A 12,450-nucleotide genomic window follows, 5' to 3' on the forward strand; every position below is an offset into this window, starting at 1 on the left:
TTATGTATTAAGCAAAAAAAATATAGTTTTCACCTACAATAATTAAGTACTCCAGTAATTTCGAAATATTCGAAAATACTCGATTGAGCTATTGCGAAAAACTTCCAGCAAGTACTTACGAAGTTTTTTACTATTGTTCTTAAACTTATATTGATAATTATTTTTATTTAAACTAGATTGTAGATTATTCTAATGAGGGCACATAACCCACTGACTTAGCCTACTTTATTAAGTTTCTTTTTTACAAACAAAACTGTATTGTTTATTTACTAACAGAGATTATCCATAATTCATACTTGTTATGATTGAATAATGATATAGGTTATCCTCATTCATGCATTACAGAGATGTAAAGTAACAGTGCCAGTCGGAAACTCGATCTGAATCACAGTTATAGAGCAACAGAGTTCAATAAAAAAATTAATCTTACAAAAGAAAATCACAATACTGGCCCGCCAATTGTAATTGTAAATGTGTGAGCCCGACAGTCCAAGAATGTATTAATGTAATATTTATTCAAGTTCATTGGAAAGAATTTATACATCAGACAGATACATTATTTATGCAATTGGAAACTGGAGACTCAAATAGGTAACATAATTATTTCAGATGCCAAAAGTGTAGCTTCTACCTACTAACAGTTCTTGTTTAATACTGCTCTATTTAACTTAAGAACACCTCTTTTTAGCATTTGTTTAAAGTTTTGTGATACCAAAGTTTAGCCCTGATGGAACTTGAATTAAATCAGAACTTACTTGTAGCTGCCTATGTTATCTAGCATTTATATGTATCAATAAAATGGACAGTTGGAAGACCCCTGTAACACAGGCTTTACTACCACAGGATTATTGAACATATTTACTTGATATCTTCATGAGTTCCAGATAAGTATCCTACTATTGTAATGTGTTAAAAATATTTTAGATACGCAAAGCTTAATCCTCATTCATTATAAATCTAAGAAATAAAATATCTAATATTGAGTGTACGCTAGCAGAATAGATATTGTAACAGAAAAGTTCTGTTTGTGCTTTTGTTAACTATGATAAATAGTACTTTCTAGATATTTGGTGGCTTAGATGGATAGTACAGATAGATACAGATCACCTGATGGAAAGTGATCAGTGCCACCCAAGGACATTTAATATTAATTCTGTCTACCCATTAATTTTACACTCATGCAATTGCTTACAATAAGTCGCAATTGACCCTAAGTTTAAGCCGCCAGCAAACAAGTCAATGTTTGAATCATTTCACTAAAATGTTAGTAAACTAGTAAGTAAGACAAAGAAAAATCGCAGAAACTTATGATAATGTCACAATAAATTGTGTCAAGTAGTAGTTTTCGTTCATCTTGAAAACTTTTAAATAAAATGAGGTTAGAATTCTGTGAATGTAAATAACACTAAGTTTTAAAGTTATTTTTTGTTTTGAAATGAATTAATTTAATATGTACCTACTAGAAGACAATTTTGGAATCCAGAAATAATGCAACCATGAAAGATATTTCAATAAATTGTAGCCATCACCCAAATTTCCTAGCTGCAGAATCAATGTTACTATGAAAGCACATTACTTTTATCCAAAAATTTGATTAAAATAAAAAGAAAATACTACAACCTTTTATCATTACAGCTATACACAATGTTTGTTGTATAATAATACTAATAATAAGTTAAGAAAAGTTTCACACAATGCAGGTAAGTTTTCAAAATATTTATAATAGTATTCAAGGCCCAGATCTAAAAAGTCACTATTATCTTTCATGAAACCTAATATGGGGTTAAGTATTCAAAATTTCAATTAAATGTTTTGTTTAGAATCCTTAAAAAGTTATTATTGAGTATTTAAAAGTAAACTTCTAATCTAAAAACAGTATGAATGTATCTACTTTTGTAATTATTATGAAACAATAACCAAACACTTGTTTGGTTATTGTTTTGAGTTTCATTGACAGTGTAATACATATGCAAGACCAAATGTATTTATTGTATTAACCACAATATGTTATCACTATTTGATGAAATTAAACTCCTTTTACTTAAAGAACACCCTAAAAGTAGTGTCTTGTGATATTGTAATTATATTTAAATGATTCTCTTTTGTTATGTCTGGTTAACTGATACTGGAGTAATGTATACAATAATGGTCAAGTAGATACTCAATTTACAATTAAAACAAATCAAGTATTAAAAACAAAACCATAAAATAGTAATTATGATTATAGTTTGTTCACTTCAACACAACCAAACTAAATGTTATTTATAAGGAGGTATACCAAAAATTTACTAGCACACTGTCTTTAAAAAGTTCATCAAATTGCACAATGATTGACTTCTGATTTCAATACATTTCAGTTTCTCAAAATCACAAAACGTGAATATTGTAAATTACACTGCCAACGTTTTTGGCTAAACTTATAAACTTAAACAATAATGGTTTATCGAAGGTACCTAGGTAGCGAGGTAGCTACGTAGTTTGTTCTACACCGATACATATAAAATCACAATATAAACGAAATACTGCAATCACATCAAACCACAATATTATTTGATGTATCCTTTTAATATGTAAACCATAAGCACGTCGCGTGAGGAACTCCAACGGATTGAAACGAAACACACAATCCAAGAGTCAAGGTGGCAGGTAGGTAGGAACGGAATTACCATACGTTTTCAATAAAAAGGAATAGTTCAGCGTTTTAAACATATTTGAATATTATTATAAATGTCGGATCATAACGAAATTGCATCAAGTAAGGAATTAGATTATAATTACCTAAATGCCGAGTGATTCAATATCAAACGCACGCACGGGGACAGCAATATGGCGCCGGAGGTAATGTGAATTGTGAAGTATGAGATTTTTTTTAAGATCTATCAAAATGTTGCTATATTTAAAACAGCGTGGACATACGTTCGGTGTAATGTTTCTCGGAAAATAGTAACTTTTTATTTTATAACTAAATTGACCTAAATTAAAATTAAGGAAGGTTTTAGTAAAAACCAATGTCTAAAATATTGGTAATATTTAAATAATTGAGCAAGCGTGGTGACAAATGCTCAAATCATCTCCATGTGAGAAGAGGGCTTTCTTCAGCAATATGGAATTTTTGACTGTTTGTGTTTATTGAGTTCCGACCTAGATAATTCTTGGTGGAAGTAATCCGTTAGTAATTATTTCCATTTAAACAGCTCATATTGAAATTAAATTCAAACATATAAATATATGATATAGGACAGATATAGTGCAAAAAATGATTTCTTTTGAGTAATACCTAATTATTCTTTTGCACCGCTGAACATGGGTATTACTTGTTTCAATTTTTACACTTTTTTCACGTTCAGGATACACAGACAGTGTATTCCATAAGTGTGTACTCCAAACATCCATGATTCATAGTTATGTCATCAACAAAATGGCACATGTCATAAAGACAAAATGACAAAGTCACAAATATAACAACGTCAGTCACATGAATGTCTAATGTCAAAATATAGGTACTCAAAATATTATGCTTGTTACATTCAAAATTACGAATACGATTTGTTTTGCTGATATCTGAAATTGGTATTTCATATCAATTTATAATTTTCATATTATATAAATTCGTATGGTTTATTAGGTATCTATTACTCCTTTACAAAACAATGAATGTAGTAGGTATTCTTACACTTAATAAAAATAAAACTATGTTTATAAAACTAATATTATTGTAGGAATGTTCTCTTTGGCAGTTCTTATCAAATTAATAAATTCTTATCAAACGTGTCAATTTACACGTGGGTATTTTAACATAATTGTTTAGTTGATATTTATTGTAATATAATCATAATAATATTGTAGAATGTAGAATTTGTTTGAGCCTACTTTATACCCACCTTATGCTTACTCAATTAAATATATAAAATAGGTACTAAATAATGCGGTGTGCCGTAGTGGCCAGGAGATTAAGGTGCTCATTTCTCTTCCGTTGCCTGTTTCTTCATTGAGTAACAAGCATACACACAAACACAAAGTTTAGTGTAATAATAGGAAGATCACAAACATATTGTAGCAAAACATAAGTCAACTTTCATTACCTAGTATACTTAGTATAGTGCTTAATGTTCATCGCTCATTCCTTCTCCATGTGAGAAGAAACTTTACCAAACAGTGGAACAGTTGTAGGCTGATGATATTATATGATAAGTACTAAATATAAATTTATAATGGAACTCATGTTATTGGTATCTCTTTCCTACCAATCGGTACAGTGAGGTATATCAAGTGATGTGCCCATTTATATGATGTATCTTCAGTGACTGTGACTTTGTATCACTTAGTTTTAATCTTAATTTAAGATATTTTTTTTATTTAATATTCTTAAATATTTGACTTATAGATTTCAGCATCTGTAGATTGTGCAGGACATTTTTTTTCTTTTTTTAGCAATCAATCGGGACACATTTTATTTATAGTTCTAGAAATTGAACCTGATTAAGTCTTTACTAGATATAAATCATATTTAATAATTAGAGAAGATGTTAGTCCGATGGCTGTCCCTCGGATAGGGGGTAAGCTGAATGATATACTCCAGTCTCCAGACTTTGTGCTAGTACAATAATATTTCAAAAGCAGAAATAGTAATTTGCCCAATCCAGGAACCTTAAAGACAAGAGACTGCGGAGCAGAGCTTGGTCTACAGTCACGGTCGCTCCCACTGGACAAACTAGGCTGTGGCCGCCCAAGGGGTAAGATATTTTCAAATAAGATAAACGACGATCGAGCAGGCGTAACGCCTGATGGTCGGTACCACCCTCAGCTAACATCCGCAACATCAGTGTTTTGCCTATATAGGCAAGATATAGTATGGCTGATGCGGATCCGATGATCCGGAGCTACGGACTACCTAGCGGGTTTACCGGGGCTCCGCTTCGAAAAGCAGGAATAGGAATGGGGTGGTTTTTAGTCAGTAAGACTTTGACACTCCTCTTCGTTCTGCCGAAGGCGGGATAAGTCATTGGATAATTTTTCCCCCTCAAAAAAAGACAAGATGTAGTAGATGTAGAACAGGAAACTGTACTGTTGCAATAACTAGATTCTAAACTGAATGTCCAAAAGTCAAGAGTGCAATCAACTCCACATAAGTTACAGCGCGAACGTAAAATTGTTCTTCATTGACGTTGTCGCGTTTAAGATGCTTTTTATTGATTCGATATTATGATTTCTGTCGAATTGATTTGTTCTTTGTAATAGATTCTTATTATTTTAGCTTATTCGGACATCACAGCAATAATATGGTACAGGAACGCATCAACTTGGATTTATTTATTTATTTTCAGCTAAGGTCGCAAAGGCCTACCTACCCTCATTTCACTCGTCTCTTCGTAGAGCTTTCTGTGTAACTTTAGTAACTTAAACTTACAATTGCGTTTGAAATACGCCTTAAGCAATTGTGGTAATGGGGACTAAGGGAATCGTAAGTATCTTACTCCTCTGTGTGTGATGTTTTTGGCTAAAGAGAAATTTTAGATCAAATAGGTATGTAGTATTACTCCCGCGCGGTTTCACTCGCTCTGGTCAGGTACTATTGATCGTACGTAGCGTGATGTTTTACAGCCTTCTTAATACAGATACAGCATGCGCTAAATTGTGAATAGGTTCCTAATCAGATGTTCCTGTAGCTTCCGCTGCAATCAGGGATGTTACTGCTTTAGGCACTGTTCGTAGACAGGTAGGTACTTTTATTTCAAAATTCTGCCATTCTTTCGAGGTTCAGGTTCTGGTCTTTTGTTCAGTTTGTTTTGTATCATGATCATGTTAGCCTTGACCATCTTTTATCTAAAGGGGTTACTCAAGGTTGGTCAATTGTCGAATATTAAAAAGGTTAACTGCTGTATTCTCCGTTACTGTCTTGTAGATAAGGGTCACTCAAGGCTGACTGCTGAGCACCCAGAATGTTTATCCCGATGTACCCACCTACCTATCTATTTAAATAGAATGGAAAGTACTAACTACGTCTTCTTTTCGTTGGATACTTTGTAAGCATTTTATTTCAGTCTAGGCTTCTTCGGTCGGTCCTTCCGAATTTCTATTTTGCCACCTTGAAAAAATGGTCCCTCTATCCCATAAAATAGATGCAATACTCGTAAATAATAATGTTTGAGTGTACATTTTTTTTTGTGGAGGTATCTTGTTAGCAGCAACCCTACTTTGTAGGTACCTATGCATCTATCTCCTTTACCGGATATTAAAAAGAAATAACGATTTCCGGCGGCTTCGTCCGCGTTACTAGGGTACATAACGTACACACTGAAGGCAAATTCATATTTTTACGGGATAGGTAGGTACATATTATGTATACCCACTTGAAGGTAGGATACTCGTAGTAACATTTTTTTATTTCCTTTTATTTCCAAAGGCGTTCTCAATGTCTTACTGGGGCTCCAGTGCTAACCAGGAGTAGTACCGAAGAGGTTTTAGTCAGTAAGAGTCTGAGACTCCCTCTCGTCTCACCCAAAACGGGAGAAGTAATTTGATGAGTTTCCCCCTTAAAAAGGAGGCGTACATACATAAAGCTGTATGTAAAAGTACCTACATACTTGCACATGCCTACAATGTAACAACCGCTTTACGGCTTTACGCTAATCATTAGGAGTCCCATATTGCAAGGAGTGAGGTTATTAATTTATATCCATTATACAGAAGTAATACCGAGCACAATACTGCACTCCGAGCGTAGGTACGGATATTTTAAAAAACCCCGCGCCACTGAGGGCCGTATTTCTGTGATGCCCGCCGCGCTTTAGCCCTTTTGTGCGCAAGCGTGACGCCCACGTGGCTCACGTGGTCTTATTTTGTTTGTTTACATGTTTCAAACCGAATCGCGCCTTTTTCATGTCGAAGCTATTTTCATGAACCGTATTTATTTTTAGTAAACATAGGAATTATAGTCACATAATATTCCACAAAAAGGTATAAGTTGCAAACGAACGCACGGAATAGGTAGGTAATAATAACATCGTACGTAGTCTGTTGTTTTTGTCATCTCATTAGCTACAGGTTTCGTGTGGTACCTAGCTTTTAGTAAAATAAGAGATCAAAAAAATGATTATTTAAAAAAAAATGTCTCCTTGCAACCCAATTACCGAAGCCATAGCCATAACCTAATATAACATGCAATGTTTACGACAAAACAATAACAACGCCATGCTTTAACCTTCTTGGAACAGTAGGTATTTAAAAACCTATACGAAATCATTAATTAATACAAGATTCGACCAAAAATTGATTAAAATAAAGTCGTGTTTAGGTTTTTCGCAAATGTAAACAAGGAAAATGGCAAAACAAAGCCTTATTTTGCCACAACTTCAGAAAAGGGTAGTTTGGGCGGTAGGATGTACTGACGGCGCGAAGCTGTACCCCCCACCATAACACAGCGTTGGCCAGACATAAGGATGCCTGTTAGTATCGATATCTCGTTTCTGTTTGATTTATGATCAAATCGATTATTTTATACACATAATATGTAGGTAAGTATGTATTCAAGAGCGTAAACACTTTTTACGCATTTTTAGGTCACGATTGTGTTGGTAAAGTACAGATGCAATTTAGCAGGTATGGAATCTTTTTTTCTCCTCTAAGAAGATATTACTTCTGATATATTTCGTCGCAGGATCCAAAACAGTTATTCATGTCCTCGTGACGCACCGGAATCCAGTGTTCCGGTGTTTTCATGATTGTATCTATTTTAGATCCTAGCTTAGAGGAGTTGCAGCGGTTTCGGGAGTTTGTTGTGGGCTTGTCCCATTCAAATTAGTTTTCATAAAATTGGATTTTAGTCGACCAGTGAAGAATTACTACCTGTTTAGCTCAGTATGTGTATTTAGTAGGGGTTGGTTAGCATTTAGCTTAGGGGAGCCGTCTATATTAATTCCGCCTCTGTAGTCAATATTAAAATTGAAAATGTTTTCAAATGTAGATACAGTGGGGTCACGGGACTCACGGGTCACCCCTTTACTCAGTCATACGGATTCGCAATTTTTGTTTCTCATTTTTATTGTTGATGTAATTGGAATTCTGGGTAAATTGTAACGAAATTGTGGTTTCTTTTTTTTACTTTAGCAAAGTTTAAAAAAAATATATAAATGTCGTATGAAACTTCAAAGGCGAAGTTTATTTTAATTAGTACGAGTATGTAAGACCCTGATTTAAACTTTGGACCATCGAAATAAAATTTTCCGTAACTTGTCCGAGTTCATTTCCGGATTGAAATTGTTTTCGTGAGTAAAGCTTCGGGCATAGCTTGTTTGAAATAAGTGTTTGGTCTTTGACTCCTCAAGAAAGGTCCAAGGACTAATTATTAAAATCAATAAAAAGTCTGGTGACTTTAGACGTCACATTTGTACATAAAGTCGCGAGTTAAATGCCCAGTGTCATCAAAGTAAGTGTATTGAATATCAATACTCTGTTATAGGAAGAGATCTAAAAGATCTCTCTTTGTCCATAATTTATGGAACTGATAGTTACATAATAATAATTAGTCCAATGCTGAGAACATTGTTTGCCCGATCCGGTCTTCAATCACAAGACGCCTTCGTTGTTGACTTCCAAATCGGCCAATTGGAAGTGACTTATATGCAGTGGCTTCTTACGATCATTATCAGGTTGTCTGTCTTTGTGGGTACCTGACAGTGCTTACGGCAACTCACTCAACAAAGTAACCATCAATTATATTTTATTTTTACAGCTTACTCTGACGATGAGATACCCATGAGAGGTTTACAGTCATATTGTATCGATACCTAAATCGATCAAATCCGAATTGTGAATTTATATCGATACGAACCGCGACATTGGCCATCACTACATAATCAACAGACGCAAGTACGCTAGCCGTGGTACAGCCGGTAGTTGAGGGCTGCAATTAGTGTCGTCCGGTCATCTCGTTGCCGCTCATATCATTGTCCTGTTCACCCTATATTTTGGTTAGCCACGTGACTTAACCATGGAGGACATGAATCGTGGAGGGTTGCCTGAGTTTCCTGACGACCGTCGCGGGCGCGACTATGTAACTGACGACGAGCTTTTCCAACTGGTCATTGACCCGGATGGAAAATACGCCAAATACGTGGACGTATACCGTCCATTCATGGCTCAGGCCTTTGCACGTGCTCATACCGAGGAGGAGTGCCGCCTGGTCCGCATCGAAATCTGTCGCCGTGTGTTTTCCGGGATAATAGCCGATATCTTGGCCAATCGCCGCATTCGTGCTCCACCAGTCTTAGCAAACCAGCGTGGCGCCGGTTAAGCGACCAAAGAAGCCGCGTTTCAAGTCTCCAGTAGAAAATTTTATTTTTGTCTGTGGATTTTGGGTTCACACGAGTGGCGGCTGTGTAACACCTTTATGAAGAAGTAATTAAAGTTACAAGTTCACCTGAATAGTATCTTATCGTATCCTCATCATTACCTGTACTGAATATGGATCAAGACAAAAGCCCAAAAAAGAAGACAACATCAGTGACTACACCTGACATTGTATCTGGCGATGAACAACAAAGCCAGGAGCCGGAGGATAGAATGGAGGTGGACATTCCGGACTGTGATCTATGTCCCTGTACCTTACGGCATCAGCTTCAAGAGATAACTTTAATAGACTCTACTCCAGAAAGTGGTTCAACCGGCAGTGCACATGTGTTGGAAGAACTAGAACCAGAGCCCCCACAACCATTTGTAGACCCCCTCAATTGATTTCATTGTTCATTGTCATTAACCTTAGTATTATTGTCATCGCGTAGTAGTAGGAGATTTTGGACTTTTATGTACTTTTTGGAATCTTTAATCCTTTAATAAATCCTTTACAACCTTAGCTACTTTTTTTTTATTTAGTATATTAGTAGACCAAGTGCATTGCCTAAAGTACGGTCTCATATTCTAAAAACCTATCGTCAATAGTTTCAGAAGACGATAAGGTATAGTTGAGGATCACGTCACACATCCCACCTTCCCCCCTTCCCACCCCCTACACTTGATCAAGTATATGCAGATTAATTAACTTAATTGAACTCAAAATAAAACAGTAGGAAACAAGACTGTCTGTGGTTTACGTATGCATGTATTGTATACGCCTATGTGGCTCTCTGTCTATCACAGGTAAACATCATTGCATCTGACAAGGTAAGCTCTTCTGCGGTTGCTAGGATACCTAACGTCACAAATAGATTCACCAAGGATGCAACCCCACCCCTTTAAAATCGATAACTTGTGACCTGCGCATTGGTCTAGAACTAGGGCCTCGAAATATAATCTATAGGTACACTTTTAGGCATAGAACTAACTATGTACGTACTAAATGCATAATTATTGAAACGTACTAAGTCAATGGAAATGGCCTTTATAGTTATAATAATTAGATTTATTTTAATATTTTAGTTATATTAAAGAAAGTATTATTATTAAAATAATAAAAAACTAAATAATATATGAAAAAGGAGGCGACACCAGCGCCTTTGTTTAAAAAAGACAAAGGAATGGCTGTGGCAGAAACAGGTACTAAATAATATTTCGCTAGAGTTCTATTATAGTATAGGTAGTGGTGGTGGTAAATACCAAAGGTCATAATTTTAATGGTTAGCTTTTTCAAATGTCTATGCTTTTATAGGTAGGCAAGGCGTGAGAGTGTGAAAAAAAAAGGTATGACGTTAGATGTTCGGTGACACCCACGACTTTGACGCGAAATAGTTGCCAGCGCGGCGAAAAGTGTTACCATTTTTATTAGGAAGAAAGATATTTTATTATTTTTGAGTGTAAATTTAAATCCTTACCTTCGCATCACGAAGTGTCCCTGGCTTAAGAGAGAAATTGTAGTAACTCCACTGATGCCGAATCTGAGGACGCAGGAGCGCGCGAGAGTGCGTCTGTCGGGATTCAGTCGCAGTTGAGCACTAACGACTTCAATTCTAGAACATATATTTCTGCGCGGACAGGTGGGTGGGGCAATCGATATATTCAAGACTTCATCAACGGTTATGACCGGAAAACCTAAATTCAGCTAACGCCCATCCCGGGCAGGACAGCTCGGGCTCGCCCGTCAAGGTCACATCTAGAACATTCTTTATCTTAACTTAATTGTAGCTTAACTTCACGCATTGTTTTACAATAGGTGTTAAGTATTGAAAAATGTTGACTTGTTGCTCCAATGGTCACAAGAGCGACTGCCAAGCAAAAGAGGGAGTAAGGGTGGCAGGTTCGATTCCGGAGTCGTGCAAGCGCAGTGTAGTAGTGAATTTTTGGGGGGGCACTAACATCGAGTCTGATGTCGTACTCGGTGTATGATAACTCAACCCCATTACATGCCCTAAGCCTAGGCCTAAATTTTTCCGTACGTGCGGCGCGTTGTGTTCCGCGCGCGCCTCAATGACCCATTAGATCACCACAGATGGGGACCACCCAGTAGGGCTGATGCCTAATCCGGAGCTGCGGACTACCTAGCTGGTTTACCGGGGCTCCGGCTCGAGAAGCAGGAGTAGGAACAGGGTGGTTTTTTGTCAGTAAGAGTCTGACACTCCCTCTCGCATCCCCCTGGCGAGAGAAGTCATTGGATGATTATCTCCCTAAAAAGGGCCTAGTTTTTTAAAAGTGGGTGTTACTTTAGCGTCTCTGCCTATTCTCTTGACCGAAGGTGTGATGTTATGTTTTGTCAATATTAATTATGTACCTAAATTTTTATACGAGTATACATAATACACAATAAAATTATTGGAAATTTTATATCAGATTCATACAAATAACTCGCGTTAATACTTCAAAGAGACTCTTCAATGTCATTCTGTCATATGTGATATTGGAAATATAACTTTGTATATTTATTATCGATCGATTCTATTTTCAATGGCCCTTATTAACTACGGCACAAGGCTTTCATGAAACGGAAAAAAGGAAAAAAATCTGTAATTTGCAAACTAGTCGTGCGCTTTATACTTAATTCAAGCCAACAAGACTCTTTTACTATTATTTGCTGTAATTTTCTGCCATTAGCAGTGGTTCTTTTCTTCAGAATTGTTTAAACATAGTTAATGTTTAGTAGGAACTTTTTATGGGTTGAAAAATTCTATTAAAAATTCTATTATTAGTTTTGGGGTACATTATGAGAAGTGACTACTGATTACTGACTAAAAACCATCCCGTTCCTACTCCTGCTTTTCGAGCCGAAGTTCCGATAAGCCTGTTAGGTAATCCGCAGCTCTGGGTCAGGCTTCAACCCTACTGGGGCCGATCTGTGGTGGTCTGATGGCTCTATGTGGTGCGCACGGAACGCAACGCGCCGTACACACGGGTTTGGTTTTGATCCAGCGGCGAGCTACCCTTGCTCGCTGTCCGCAGACCCGCACTTACGGTGGCCGGAGATCGTCACGCGATTCCCGACGCCAGGAGTGTCTCTCGCGACGGCTGAGGCGTGAGGAGGTTCGT

General features: G+C 36.5%; 1 protein-coding gene and 1 long non-coding RNA gene across 6 annotated transcripts in view; both read right to left on the reverse strand.

Annotated features, from left to right (window-relative positions):
• LOC118265250 (GRB10-interacting GYF protein 2) overlaps positions 1-2,924 on the reverse strand; it is a 37,388-nt gene extending 34,464 nt beyond the window's left edge. For all 5 annotated transcript variants that reach the window (XM_050704336.1, XM_050704334.1, XM_050704335.1 and 2 more), the window contains exon 1: positions 2,779-2,924. The gene's annotated coding sequence lies outside the window, so the exon portion shown is untranslated. The remainder of the gene's footprint in view (positions 1-2,778) is intronic.
• Positions 1-12,450, reverse strand: part of LOC126912419 (uncharacterized) — a 217,829-nt gene that overhangs the window by 191,080 nt on the left and 14,299 nt on the right. The window lies entirely within an intron of this gene.

Source organism: Spodoptera frugiperda, chromosome 25 (genome assembly GCF_023101765.2).
Source record: "Spodoptera frugiperda isolate SF20-4 chromosome 25, AGI-APGP_CSIRO_Sfru_2.0, whole genome shotgun sequence".
In the NCBI taxonomy this organism is placed as follows: Eukaryota; Metazoa; Arthropoda; class Insecta; order Lepidoptera; family Noctuidae; genus Spodoptera; species Spodoptera frugiperda.